This window comes from Urocitellus parryii, chromosome 1 (assembly GCF_045843805.1).
Source record: "Urocitellus parryii isolate mUroPar1 chromosome 1, mUroPar1.hap1, whole genome shotgun sequence".
Classification (NCBI taxonomy): domain Eukaryota; kingdom Metazoa; phylum Chordata; class Mammalia; order Rodentia; family Sciuridae; genus Urocitellus; species Urocitellus parryii.
Window position 1 is genome coordinate 273,208,732 of NC_135531.1, and position 14,643 is coordinate 273,223,374.

Genomic DNA, 14,643 nt, shown 5'->3' on the forward strand with positions numbered 1-14,643 from the left:
TTCTTTTGTTTTTTTTGCTATCAAAGATTTTTTTCTTGGGGCTGGGGATATAGCTCAGTTGGTAGAGTGCTTGCCTCACAGGTGCAAGGCCCTGGATTCAATCCCCAGCACCACACACACACACACACACACACACAGATTTTTCTCTTAAGGTTTTGACTTTAAAGATCTGCTCTGCCCATACAAACTTTTACTTGGAGAATATACAGAAACATTAATACAAGCTTCCAATTAACAATAGGGCTCTACAGATCAAGGCAGTTATGATGGTTTCTTTTTCCTTTTGCATTTAATCGTTTCTTTTCCGTAGGTCTGTAGAATGCTATTTATTTGATCTGTGGTCTTATGAAAGTTAACACAACCTAAACCTTGAAATAACTAGAATAGGTGACTTTGTTTCTCTGTATAATTGTTAATACTTACTTCTCTTGAAACTAGGAGTTAGTTAAGAATTTTATTGGAAGGGCTGGGTTTGCTGCTCAGTGCTAGAGCACATGTGAAGATCTGAGTTCCAGCCCTACCACTGGAAAAAAAAATTAAAACGGTTATTTCAAAATACCGTGTGCTCCTCAGAGCCATTTATCAGATCAGGTGGTCTGCTCTGCTTGGACCTGAGTGATGAAAAAGTTAAGAGGAGATTTAAATTGGGGTTTCTCAGCCTCAGCGCCTTGCCATGCTAGTCTGGAATACTCTTCGTCACGGAGGGCCAGTCTATGCACTGTGGGTGTTCAACAGCACCCATGGGCTCTACCGGCTAGATGCCAGTAGTGATCCCTTCCCCTCAGCTATGACACCAAAAAATCCCTCCAGATGTTGCCAATATCCCCAGGGGGACAAAACTGTCCCCAGTAGAGAACCATTAATTTAACTCCTGCTCTGTAGCTGTTTAATGATCAGTCTCTCCCCAACAGTTACTTCAGAAACTTTCAAAAATTAAAAATGGTAGCAGGATAAAACTTTACACTGCTCTAAATTTTCCTTGGTCATTTGCCTGAGACAGCATGTCACAGCCTCTCCCAGACACTTGGGCCTGCTCCAGGAATGGACTTTGATGACCTAATAGATCTTTTTCCTATCTCAGTATTCTGGCTAATGACAGCATAATCAATGCATTGAAGCAGAAAACATGCTGTGAAAACAATGGGAACAAATTCTCCCAAAGAGCTTCTTTTTGGTAGCCTGGGCCAGACATAACATGGCAGTGTGTATTTTTCATAGAGTAGAAAACTCCAGTTATCAAGAGGAAGCAAAAAGTCAATCTTTTTATTGTATTCAAGTCCAGCACACAATTATATATAGACAGAGCTAAAATGTAGTCATACGAAGAGAAGTCTTGAAATATGCTACCAGGTGGCTTAAAAATCACAGCCAAATCAACATATTCAATTTGGCAGTAAAGCGCCTTACTTATTTCCTATTTGGGAAATAAATCACACTATGCCTCCTAGATTAAACTGAATTACGAAATGTAGAAATTGAGACTTAAGAACAAAAACTATTTTTTCCCCTCTCTCCTGCTTTCTTTTGATTTTTTTCCTTCCTGCCTTTTTTTTTTCCTCTCTCTGTTTACACATATAAGAAGAGTTGATTCAACGCATCTGGATTGTGAAATAAAGCATGCAGTGTGGATGGGTCAGTACGAGTATCATGTACTGTTCATGTTTGATTGGATATTTGAAACTAAGCAGCTGCCTTTGGAAGTTCTGGGAAGAAAGGAGTGTGGGTTTTACTGGCTTCACTGTAGCATGAACAACTAACCAAGGACAAGTCTTCAGTAATAGAAGCCGAACTGTATTCCCCTAATGGCTTCCTAGGGGGTGAACTTGGCCTGCTGCCTACACCACCCACATGGCCTTTTGGGTCTGCAAACATCTGTGAGGAGAACCCAGAGGGGGTCACACCAGTTATTAGCTAGTGTAAGGATTCCACTTTATTTTGATTCTTTATTTTTTGTGGTATTGGGGATTAACCCCAGGGGCTGTTGCATCTTAGCCAAGTGCAGCACCCCTGAGCTACATCCCCAGACCTTTTTTATTTTTGAGATGTCTTGTTAAGTCTCCCAGGCTCCTTTTAGACTTCAACTCCTCCTGCCTCAGCCATCTGAGTAGCTGAGATTACAGGCATGTGCCTTGTGCTCAGCAAGGTTTCTGCCTTATTGAAAGATTCTTATTAATAATTTCCAAACCTCATTAACATAAGTTAAAGTTGAAAACCATAATGATCTGACCTTTAAGCATCCTATGCTATAGACAAACTGAATTCTCTATCGCGTTCCTTTGTTTTTCACCAACAGCCTTAGCCCAGCTTGTTTCCTCTTTGGGGGCCATTTGTCCTCCAAATCCTGCTCATCATAACTGCCACCTCCTCCATGAAATCTCCCTTCCCTTATCCTTCCAGACCAGGGAAGTCATGTTTCCTATGAACAACCTCAGCACCTTATCTTACTGCTCTTGTATTTTGTCTTCTTTGAATTTCTGTGTTGTTTTCATTACACAGAAAACCCTTTGGGGAAGGGTCTGCATCTAGTTCTTTGTTCCATTCCCCAACATGTAATTTTGGACTTTGTACAATGTTCAGCAGATAAAATGTTAAATAAATGAGCCATTAGATGTCGTGGCTGTACCTGAGTGTGTCTATCTGGAGTATGAGATAATGCAGCTCAGCTGCCCTCCAAACCCATCAGCATTCCCAGGTGAAGAAAGGCAAAGGGCAGTTATAGATCAGATCCCTGAGGTAGAGTTGTAATCAATCCCTTTGCAAGCACGTGCCAGCATTTCTGCCTCCGTATCTTTCTGCATATCTGCAATGGAAAAAAATGCCCTGGGAAACCCGGGCTAGTTATTAAAATGGGGCATATTACTAAAGATACAGCTGTTCTTTTTCCTCCTCTGATAAATAACACATCCACCTGCTTTTTCACATTTAGAAATGTAAAAAGCGGTTACATCACCTAGTCCTATCCTTTTGTACGGATCACTGCCAGAGAGATGTTGAAATGACACTACCCCTGACCTTTCCAGACAAGGCAAGAATGCAAACTCCAGAAGGCAATCCTCAGGGATAAGGAGGGCCAGCATAGAGTTCTGCACTTTATGTAAATCCATGTTTTAATGAGAGGAACTATTTGAGATGAGAATCTTCTCCCAGAGAATGAGAATTGGATTTCTTTAAATTGGCCTTGCTCTGGGTCTGTCTTCCTCCTTAGGAAGAACTGAATTCCGGCAAAACAGTTTCATGGTTTCTGCTAATTTATGGACATTGCCTACTTTGCAGTGTCTGAGATTCAGCTAATTTTGTTGTCAAGGTGCTATGCCATTCTTTGGGTCTCTGCTGGGACAGCTGATGGAAGAGGGCCTATGTCTAAGTCCTGGCCCTGCCCCTGCTGGCAGTTTGGTTTGGGGAAAGCCAGATAACCTTTCTGCCTCCCAGTCTCCATCTGAAAAATGAAGATGATGATAATACACATCTCCCAGGATTGTTGTGAAACGGCAATGAGTCAGCACAGGTGAAATTGCACTGTAACTCGGGCATGGTGGTGCATGCCAGCAATCCCTGTCATTCAGGAGGCTGAGGCAAGAGGAATGCAAATTTTTTCCACTGCTGAGGGCAGCCTCAGCCATTTAGCAAGAACCTATCTTAACAAATAAATAAATATATCTGGGGATTCACCAAAAAACAAAAAAGATTATAAAGTCTACAATGCTATATAAATGCCAATTCTTTTTATTGCTTCACCAAAATATGACAGCCAAACAGTACATTCATTTCAAATCAATACATGTGTTTTCGTACACCTTCTCCATATGAGGTACAGGAAATAGAAAATTAAGAGATACCGAACTTGCCATCAGAGAACATCAGATCTGGAAATGAAGTTAAGGAGACAAATGAGTTTAATTATGTATGCTTTGTGAGTCCGGAAAAGTAGCTTATTTTCTGAGTTTTGGTTCCCTCATCTGTTAACACAAATGAGGTAACATACATAGGCACTGAGCCTACTACCTAACATATCTATTTGCTCAGGAAACAGTACCTTTCCAAGAAATAAGAAAAGTGCCAACTAGAATTATAAGCATTCAAATTAATAACCAAGAACCATTTTATCTGGTTGGAAAAATCTGGAAAGCCTTCATGTAAGATTTAGAATCTGCCTGGAGGCTTGATGGATAGATTTCTGCTTTGAAGATAATAGTATCATGCATTGTTCAAAAAACTTTACATGTATTATCATCTCATGTAATACTAAAACATGGTTAATATTGTTTGCAAATAAGAAGACCAAGGCACAGAAGAGTTGAAGTAATTATCCCAAAACTCCACCAATGGTTCAGAGTAGAGTAGGCAGCAGATCCAAGCAGTCTGGCTTTTGAGGCTTAACTCAACCACCACTTAGAAAGGGATAAGGGGCTGGAGGTAAGGAGGCTGACAAGGGACAAGAAGCAATTTAGGAGCAGAGAAGACAAATGAAAAACCTAATATCTCTCAACTTAGTGAAAAGAAGAGGCACAGTTAGAGGAAAAAACCCATGTAATGGAAAAAGCTGAGGACAAAGGGGCAAGAGGGACAGGACTGTCACAGAGTTGCAAGCCACAGAGGGGGACAGAGACTGGTTTGCCCCCTGAGGTCAGCTTAATGCCTATTGATTGTGTAGGCAGCTAGAAGGAGGGTTCCAGATTTTGTAAATCTAGGTCAGATTGAACACGTGGCCTGGATTTTCTTGGGAGGTTTCCTTGTCTAAAATACCTACATTATCCTTTCATCAGGTCTTGAAAATTACATGCACTTTTTTTTTTTTTTTGGCAGTACTGGGGGTCAAATCCAGGGCCTCATACATGTTGGGCAAGTGCTCTATTCATTTATTTATTTTAATTTTGAGACAGGGTCTTGCCAAATTGCCAAAGCCGACCTCAATACTTGTGATCCTTCAGCCTCATCCTCCCAAGTTTCTGGGATTGCAGGTGTGGGCCACCACATCCAGCCATCTGCACTTCTTTAAAGGTTAGACTTGAGATTTTTTTCAAATATGCACAGTAGAATGTCACTGTGTGCGTGTTTAATTATTCATGTCAGAATCTAGCAACCCCACAAAGCACACAGATGGAAACAACAAACCCTCCAGTTTTTCCAACACAAGCATCAACAAAAATGCTGAATTTCTGGGGCTGGGACCATAGCTCTAAGTGAGCACTTGCCTATTGTTACATGAGGCCCTGGTTCTATTGTGAGAATTAAGCAAAACAAAACAAAGCAAAAAACCAGAAAAACCCTCATATTTTCCTTAAGAAGCCTAAAGACTCAAGGTACATCTATTTTGTAATGTTATTTTGCATGAGATTTGCCTTCCACTCAAATTCAGGATGCTATGGACACATTTTTATCCCATCTGAAGTGTCAGACTTTCTCTTTGATGGAATCAAGATGTCTTCATAGGGCCCAATATTGTTAGCATCTAGATTCAAAGTTGTTTCCTCTGCAAAACTTAATTGGGTAGGATGATGATTATTCAAACATAACACATTACATTGCCTGAGTTTGACCCCTGGGCCTATCATTTTGCTGGCAGTGCAGAGAGCATGTCTCTGAACTGTTTTTGGCTCCTAATCATCTGAGCTTACCTCTGAATGCAAAAGTAGAGTGGCTGAAAAGTAGGTAGCATAAAATATTCCATCATAAAACCACAAAGGAATCTTTCTTTGCAAAATATTCATGACTTTTAAGAAGTTTCCTTGTATATTCATTTCTGTTTCTCATCATTGAGTGAAAGGAAACTTAGTGTTTGATTAGAATAATATAAGCAACTGTTTTATTTTTATTTTTTCCAAGAAGACCTAAGAAACTGCTATGAACTTCTTTCATAAAAAAAAAAATTTACTGTGAAAACTACCTGGTTGCACTTTTTTGTCAACTTTGCTCCCATTAAAATAGGTAAAGACATATAAATGATATGTCTTTAGGGGTGACCTTCTTGCACTAATCAATAGTCAACCTAGAATAAAGCCTTTACTCACTCATTCTTTTATTCATTCAATCATGTATTCATCACATATTAATTAAGCACCTATTAATTATGGGCCACTGGATGGCTGGATGTGGTGGCCCATAATTAAGTACTTAGCACTATTCAAGCAAGGGACTTGGAACACATTGGTGAAAAAACAGGAAATGATTCCTACCCTCTTGGGCTTACAGTTTGGGGAGGATAGTTAAATAATAAACAAGAATAATAAATAAATGAGAAAATTATAAAGTATCTAGGAAGTTCCTAAGTACTCTAGAAAAAACAAAGTGGAGCAGGATGAAGAGTGGTGTGCATAGTGTGGAAGAGAGGAGAAGACGGATTGACGTTTTATATAGGGCCTTCATGGAGAGGCCCAGAGGAGAAATTGAGTTGTTGTTCAAGCCAGTGTTGGACTCCAAACAGAGGTAACAGTTCCCAGGCAGAAGCCTGTCATGTTCCAGTGTGGTGAGGTGGACACTGTGGCTGGAGGGAGAGAGCAGAGCAGCAGCCTCGCAGGAGGATGGGGAGGACAGAGGTGCTGGGCAAGGGGTTGGAGGTGGTCTGGGCACTGCAGGAATGAGAATATCAAAGTGACAGGATCCCAACTTATTGTTTAAATGGGCATGGTGGTGGTAGCTGTAATCTTAGATACTTGGGAGACTGAGGCAGGAGGGTCCCAAGTTTGAGGCCAGCCTCAACAAATTAGCAAGACCATGTCTATATATATATATATATATATATATTTTTTTTTTTTTTTTTTGCACAGAGGATTGAACCCAGGGGTGCTTTACCACTGTGCTACATCTTCAAGTCCTTTTAATTATTCATTTTGAGACAGTTTTACTAAGATGCTCTGAGACTCTCTAAATTGCTGAGTCTGGCGTCAAACTTTTGATCCTCCTGGGTCACTGGGATTACATGCATGCACCATCCCACCCAGCTAAAATAAAAATGTTTTAAAGGACTGGGGGTATAGTTCAGTAGTAGGGTGTTCCTGGTTTCAATGCCAATTTCAATGTCCAAAAACAGAGACTCACCCAGACCAAAACAAACAAACAAAAACCCTCTGGTACTGTGTTGAGAAAGGACAGTAGAGGAGGTCACTGTGACATTAGGGGGAGCAAATTACTACTTTCTAAAAGTCATGTCAGAAAATATTAGAAGCCCTTCTTAGTTTGCATTGTTTTAAATTAGAACATCAAGCAAGCAAACAAACAAAACCAAAACACAACAACAAGAACACACTTCTTGCTCAGTCACACTTCTGTACTTCGCCTTCCCCTGGAGCCCTCCCCAGCACAGGGAGCCACACCTCTGGCTCACTGCTTCTCCCACTCTGCAGGAGCACTGGATCCATAGAAGCCAGCTAGGCAGTTCCCTCCCAGGGTGGTGCAGTTATGTCACAGAAGACAATCACTGAGGGAGGGCCACTGAGGCAAACACAAGGTTGGAATGTTCTAGAAGTACTTCTGGAATGCTTGGTGATGCAAGCAAAGAGTAGATCTTAGGAAGGGGCAGGCAGGACACTCCTTGAGTCTCCCTGATGTAATAGATACACAGTGCATCTTCTTAGTGAAAAAATGCAAAACAACATTCCTTCCTGTGGGTTTCTGTTGTCTCTGATGCACTGCAGACTTCTCAGTCCATTGTTTTTTCTTTTTCAAAATCCAATGGTAGAGACATAATCCAACAAGTAAGAGAAAGAGCAAGAAAGAGAGGGGCCTGGGTTTGGGGAAATCCTATGTAAAAGGGGATAAAAAAAATTAAGACCCAGAACCTAAGAGCAATAATAAGACTGAACTTAAATCTTCTGAAAAAAAAAAGTCTTCCTAGTCTATGTAAACATACGTAAGTTATAAGCAAGAATGCTTAGGGCCTTCTTCATTATTTCACATGACTAAGAATGCAGGAGTATAGCTATTCGAAGAAATCCTAGGAGAGATTACTGCCCTAGAAAGTGAAATCTCCAGGCCTCTGCTGAACCAAGTAAAGCCATCTGAAAGTTTAAGTGGGGCTACAGGGAAACATCACAGGAGATTGCAAACGAAGGTCATTTAGTTGTTGAAGAGCAAACAGGGGGCAAAGCTCACTGCCAACCAGGACAATCTGGAGTAACCCTGGAGCAGCAAGGATCCCAAGGCTACGCCCCTGTGGTTACAAATGGTCCAGGTAGTGAAGGATGCCCGCTCCAGGCCGAGGTGGAAGGATCAGTGTACAAAGATGTCACAGTACTTAACATTCCTGGCGAATGGTACTCTTGCCTTCATATCTGTCTACATTCAAATCATTTCAGAAAGATGAGCTGCTGGTCTATTTTTAAGAGGCCTGAAGAGGACATAATAAAGCTCTCTTAGTGAATGCAAAGATTATTACTTAAAATGAATTCTTCTTGGGTTATCCAGGGCCTATTTGCTGGAATGTAAAGCTGTTTTCTTTTGTCCTGGCCTCGGTTGAGAATGGAGAAGCTCCACGTCACACAAATCCACTGTGGAGGTCCCGCCACTGTCTATGTCTAAACATGAGACATTGGACTCTGCTTCCTGCCCGTCCCTGTCTTTAGCCTTCACAGCTGGGTGCAGTGGTGCATACCTGTAATTCTAGCTTTGAGAGGCTGGGGCAGGAGGCTCACAAGTTCAAGGTCAACCTGGACAGTTTAGTAAGATCCTGTGTCTCAAAATAAAAAATAAAAAGAGCTGTGAATGTAGCTCAATGGTAGAGTGCCCCTGGGTTCAATCCCCAGTTCAATAAAAAATAACAAAAAATTAAAACCCAACCAAACCCAACCAGGGCTCTCCTCCCCACCTTAGCCATCCCTGCAGACAGCCTGGGGTCTTCAAGGACTAAGAGGAGGGAACCTGTCATCACCAGGGAGATGTTGATAGGAAAATCTGGGTTCCTGTTCCAGTTCTGTCACCAGATCCTTCATTTTCCTCAGTAAGGCAGGGAAGATTTTAACCTAGGCACCTGGACCAGGCTGAGATGCTATTTTATATATTGAGTGCACAGTCCAGGAAAGGGGGCTTGGTATCACTTATCGATTCTCAAAAAGGGCTGCACCCCAAAGCTGTCAAGAGTCACTGGCCTGTGTGATTCCTAATACGCTTCCCATTTGAAATTTTGTAAGTGAAGATCCCTCTTCATGTAGTGGATAATTACATGTCTGCTCACAGTTGGGAAAAGTGGCAAAGTTCACTTCACATGGAAATTTTGTTCTTACAGAGAATAGAACCATATTAATCAGGTCTGCAGAAGACGCCTCAAGTAGACCAAGAAACACCAGCCACATTAAGGGGAAGTAGGCGTTAAAATGACTCTAAGAACCGTGGATTATGAAAAACGTGACATTGTTCTTGACAATTTCTTGTGTTTTAATGACTGTAAACCAGCGCTCATGGGGGACAAAGGTTGCTCACTGGGTTCCCTGGGGACAGCAGCCGCAGCCGCAGCAGCCTCATGTTGACTGTGCTCCACAGCTGCCTGGCTGCAATCAGGCTGCAGAACTTCGGGCAGGTGCTCGGAAAATGGTTTAGCCAAGTTCACCAAATGTGGCTGTTGTCGACCAGATAAAGTACTGTGTGCAAGAGCGCAGAGGGGGCTGCAAAGGCTGCTGGAGAGGGTGCTGACCGGGGAGTGCGCAGTGAAAGGTTGGAGGAATCGGATGCCAAGGGACTTAGTACCAGCTGTGTTGGTGTCCTAGGGCTGCAGGAATAAACCTAGGTGGCTGAAAATAACCAGGGTTTTATTCTTGTAGCTCTGGAGGCTGGAAGTCCAGCACCAGGGTGGCAGCAGGTCTGTGCTCCTTCTGAAGGCTCTAGAAAAGAATCCTTCCTTACCTGCTCCAATTTCCAGTGGTCCCTGGCATTCCTTGGCTGGTGGCAGCGTAACTCCAATTTCTGCCTCTGTGGTCCCATGGCCTTCCTCCCTGTATGTCTGTATCCCCTCTGGACTGAGGGTCCACTTAATCAGATGATTTCATCTTGAAATCCCCCAATAATTCCACCTTGAAAGACCCTATTTTCAAAGGTCACATCCTGAGATTCCAGGTAAATATGAAGTTTGGGGGATACTTCAGTCCACTGCGGCAACATTGTATACAGTTTAACTCACACTGTATGTAAAGACATATGTGTGTGTATATATTATATATATGCAAAATGAGATTGTATCCATGTATTATTTAGGATACTTAGAAACAAAATGAGTCACGTGGTTCATTTCTATAATTCCAGCTACTTGAGAAGATGAGGCATAAGGGTCACAAGTTTAGCAAGACCCTGCTTCATACACACACACACATACACACACACACACACACACACACTCATGGAGTAAAGAGAGATGGTGCTTTGTGGAAAGAGAGGAGAATATAATGATTATGATAATGATCCCTAGTGATCACTATCTGCCAGACACTAACTGATTTTGGTAGATTGTCACTTTCCCTTCATAGTAATCTTATGAGGTAGGTGATATTACCCCCACACAGGTTAGGAAACTGAGGCTCAGAAAAGTCAGTTTCTTGCTCAAGCTTCCAGGGGAGATCTAAGATTGGAACCTGACTGCCCCAGACCTTGAGCTTTCAATCCCTGTGCTGCACGGTCTCCTCAGGCACAGGCACACAGTGGAGGTAGAGTTCTGATGAAAGGAAAGGCTTCACCATTTCCTAAACACACACACAGAGAAACACACACACACACACTGCTCCTCTTCCCACCCCACATAAAACATGGAAAAATGAGCATGCTGCTGCTGCAGTTAGAGAGGGTATGGAGTATTCTGTCAATAAAATTGATGCAACAGAACACTGTCAGGTATTTACTTAAGACAAACGGAAACTTGCATGGACTGAGAACAGTGGAGAGGTTCATGCACACCACCAACCTGCCTTTCAGACCACAAGTATTCTGACCAATCAGAGTGCAGCTCTGGTCAAAGGGTAGCCACACAAGAGGTGGCTTGCTCACAGCAGCTTCTGGCAAAGTGCAGCTGAACCTCTGTCGTGGTGGACATCCTGCCTTACCGGCAACACACTGAACCAAGAGGGGACTGGTAGGTATGTGAAAACAGCAGAAATAACGACTGTGGTGCTTACATTCGTGGCAGGTGCTAGGAGCATTTTTCACATTCCCTGTTTCCATGCCCTTCTGAATCATTAGTAGCCCAGAGCAGAGGAATGATAAAGCCAGAGGTTATCCAATGGTAAAAACAGCACTGGGCTTCTCCCCAGGCACTTCCTCAGGGCTCTCCCACTGTGGAAGGCCACTTTGCTGTAAGGCTTTAAGCACAGACAGCAAGGACCCATCTGCACAGTGACAATTACTGAAATAAATCTTTGGGACATATTTAGCAGGGTAGCTTGGTATGTTTAACTTTTCAGGTAATTTCCTTCATATAAGTAACTTTATAAGTGAAAATAAGTCAATTGTGTGCACAGCCTGAAGCTCTGGGGGTGGGCTGGCTTCTTTGAAAAGCGGAAACCTCAGGCCAAGCAAGCCCAGTTAATATCCCTGGGTGTCGCACCAGGAGAGCAGCACGTGCCCCTGGCCTTTCCTGCTGTCCTGTAGAACTAGCTTGGACTCCCAGGAGGATCTGACCGAGCACAGCGCTGACTGAAGCAAGACCACTGGCCTTCAAATCCAGCTTCACGGTTTCCCATGGCTTGTCCTTGGCAAGCTCCTCAGCCCACAGCTTTTGTTTCTTCATCTGTAAAATGGGCGGGCGTAACAATAAAATCTACCTCCAAGGCTGCTGGAGGTACCGGAAATGCCAGTCGTCATTTTTGGGGTATCAGGATGGCAGAGTCCTGTGCAACCAGATCTCTCCTCGGGGGATGGGGGGCCATGTGCCATCAGTCACCAGGGCTCAAGGAGTTACTCTGTGCTCGGTGCACCTGAAGTTGTCGGATGAGCCACTACTGATCTGCTAGTACTTTGGTGAGAAATAATAAAGGGGAAGAGATGAGCTTTTTATAAGAGACCCACTTTTAAAATACCACCTCCATCTGACCTCTTCAAAATGGAGGGCTGATGGGCAGGGTCCATTTTCCTTGTCTGTGGGTGGAAAAGCGCTGTGGGTGTTTCTTTTCTGATAACTAGAGCCGGGCTCTTTCCCCACAGGGGCCCCTTTCTTTCCCCTGACCCAGATGGGAAGATCCCTTTCTCTTTTCAGTAAGGGCAGGAACAACGTCCCATTGAGGAGGAGAATGGGGCGTTTCTTACCCGGAACTCTCTTCCTGCTGTGGAGGCAGGGACCTAGCCTCTCTCCCTTGGCTTCTGAAGATTCGGATTCAAGTTCTCTCCAGGCAGTTAGGGCAGCCCAGGATCCTGATGCCAGCTCATACTGACCACAGGAGGGAGGCTGCTTGGTGGCAGAGTCTCCGAGCCAGGTGGTTGTATCTGTTTGTGACACATGCGACTCTGAGAACTGCCCTGTCTGTCCCACGGCCTGCACCTGCCTGACCAGCTGGCAGCATCCCCCTTTCCACACCACATTCGCCACGGCTGCTTCCTTTTCCATTCAGGCCCCTGGTGCACTACATTAATGTGTTTATTGTCTGTTCTCTTTCATGGGAACACAGGCTCCAAAAAAGTAGGGATCTTGCCTTGTTCATTGCAGCAGGCTCAGTTTCTAGCACAGAACCTGGCAGATAGTAGGTGCTCAGTACATCTTCAATGAAGCAAGGAAAGAAGGCTGAAAACGACTTCTAGTTTCCCTCTGAAATCTAGAAAATGCCTGGCTGATAAGTGGATAAGTCTAGGTGCAGTTGTTGTGAGTTTCCAGAACCGTCCCCCGTGGAGCCAACCAGCTGGCACAATGGAGGATCTTTGTGGCGACAAAGGTGGAGACACACACGAGGGCCATGACCTGGTGCCTGCTCTCAGAAAGCACAGAATTCTGCTGGTGAGAGAAAGCTCCCAAGTGAGAGCGGAGCAATGAATCCAGGTAGAAGGCAAAGCAGGTCTTTGGGGCGTCTGTTTTCCTTGGCATCTGTAGGGAGTCAGAGGCCAGGCGACCAGCTGTCAGCATTCGTGTTTTGGTGTGGAAGGAGTCCTGCCCTTTGGGTGTCCGGCTCCAAGGCACCTACGCTCTGGGAGCTCTCTGCATGTGCACCCAGAAACCACACCGGTATTTCCGGGAAGTACACACCAACTGCTTGTTCTCTGTAGGTTTTTTTTCCCCCTCTTCTTTTTCTCTCTGGCTGCTTTTTTCAAATTAAAAAGCAAGTCAGGAAGCAATGTTAAAAATAATCAAACCACAGCTAAAGGAAGGCAGTACCAAATGAAGAGAAAAGAAAAGAAAAAAAAAAACCTAGTTGAATATTATTCCACAGTGCTTTATGCTTAAGGCCCTGTGATAATTCACTCTGAAGTCTGCTGGGGCCTAGGGAAGTTCACGGGCCAACATCACTTTTCTTTTGCATTACTTATATGGGCCATAAAAATTAGGATTGTTTTCTTGGCCAAAAGCTGGAAAAGGTCCAGCCATGGGAGCCAAAATGTTAATCAAAATGCAAAACTCAAAGCTCCACTTTCCCTACACTGCAAATACTTATTGCTGTCAGCAAAGTCCTCTGTGTACTCAAAATCAGCTTTCAGTATCGGGGTCTGGCAGAAAGAAAGAGATGAAGACCCCCGAGAAGGGAGAACAAAGTTCCCCAACATCCTGACTCATTCCACTGAGGCCGGGTGTCTGAGGAGGATCTGGGGCGTCTGAAGCACTCTGTGCTCCAAGGTTTGGGAAAGATGGGAGTGGGGGGCTCAGGAAGAAGATGAGTGGGCTCAGATGGAACTCATGGCCTCTTCAATTTTTTTGAGGCTCCCAGTGCATTCAGATAAGAAAAGATATCAGGCATATTTTTAAACCATTAAACTCAAGTTGGCCCTTTTCATGCACAAGCAAACAAAAGAAGGCCACTGGGCTATTCACTAGCAAAGTCCAAGATTTATCAACAGCATGAACTCAAGTGCTGCTGGTGGCAAGGAGGGTCACAGCACAGCACCCGCGTGTCTGTCAACAGCTTGCATTTGTTGGTGGTCTCTGTCACACTCAGGTATTGCCAGGAGTTCCAGCTGAGGTACTCCCTGAAGGGGAAGCCCTCTTCTCTCTCCTCACACGCCCCAGGGGCGAAGCCACTGTTGGTCATCCCAGGCCATTTGTCCTTGCTTGTCCTACTTTGCTCTCTGGAAGACACGGGGCCTCCTCTGGGTGTGGAGGGTGGGGCGGCTGAGGATGAGTTGGCAGCTCCCTGCCTGGTGTGCTGGCTCCATGGGTCCTCTCCACACACCCAGGTTTGTTCAGGACATTTTCTCTGAGTCACCCTTGGTGATAAGACAGGCAAGAGCCTTTAAGCGAGTCAGAGTCACTCAGCATTTGGGTGGCTTTAGATTCTTTTTTTTTTTTTTTTTAGAGAGAGTCAGAGAGGAGAGAGAGAGAGAGAGAGAGAGAGAGAGAGAGAGAGAGAGAGAGAGAGAGAGAGAATTTTTAAAAATATTTATTTAGTTAGTTAGTTCTCGGCGGACACAACATCTTTGTTGGTATGTGGTGCTGAGGATCGAACCCGGGCCGCATGCATGCCAGGCGAGTGCGCTACCGCTTGAGCCACATCCCCAGCCCCAGACTTTAGATTCTTTACCACTGCAGATTTG